At 42.9% G+C, this 301-nt stretch overlaps 1 non-coding gene across 1 annotated transcript; it reads left to right on the top strand.

The window, feature by feature from the left end:
* Trnap-cgg (transfer RNA proline (anticodon CGG)) lies at nucleotides 1-75 on the top strand. The gene has a single exon. It is a non-coding gene; the product is annotated as a tRNA-Pro (tRNA).
* The last annotated feature ends 226 nt before the right edge of the window (nucleotides 76-301 follow it).

The following is a 301-nucleotide window of genomic DNA, read 5'->3' as shown; positions in this document are numbered from 1 at the left end:
TGCTTGGGTAGCTCAGTTGGTAGAGCACTTGCCCGCGGAAGGCAAAGGTCCCGAGTTCGAGTCTCGGTCCGGCACACAGTTTTAATCTGCCAGGAAGTTTCATATCAGCGCACACTCCGCTGCAGAGTGAAAATCTCATTCTGGGATCATTAGCGATATTTCGAAACATAAACGACATGGACTGTTTTGATTCCTAGAATTTATACCTCTGGAAAAAAATAGCTCGAATTACAGCTACTATGATCATTAACAATTAAATACGATAAACATTTCTTGTCGGGATAACGCATCCAGTAACGTA

Source organism: Schistocerca cancellata, chromosome 2 (assembly GCF_023864275.1).
Source record: "Schistocerca cancellata isolate TAMUIC-IGC-003103 chromosome 2, iqSchCanc2.1, whole genome shotgun sequence".
Classification (NCBI taxonomy): domain Eukaryota; kingdom Metazoa; phylum Arthropoda; class Insecta; order Orthoptera; family Acrididae; genus Schistocerca; species Schistocerca cancellata.
The sequence above is the reverse complement of the archived record's forward strand: the minus strand, read 5'-3'. Positions and strand labels throughout refer to the sequence as shown.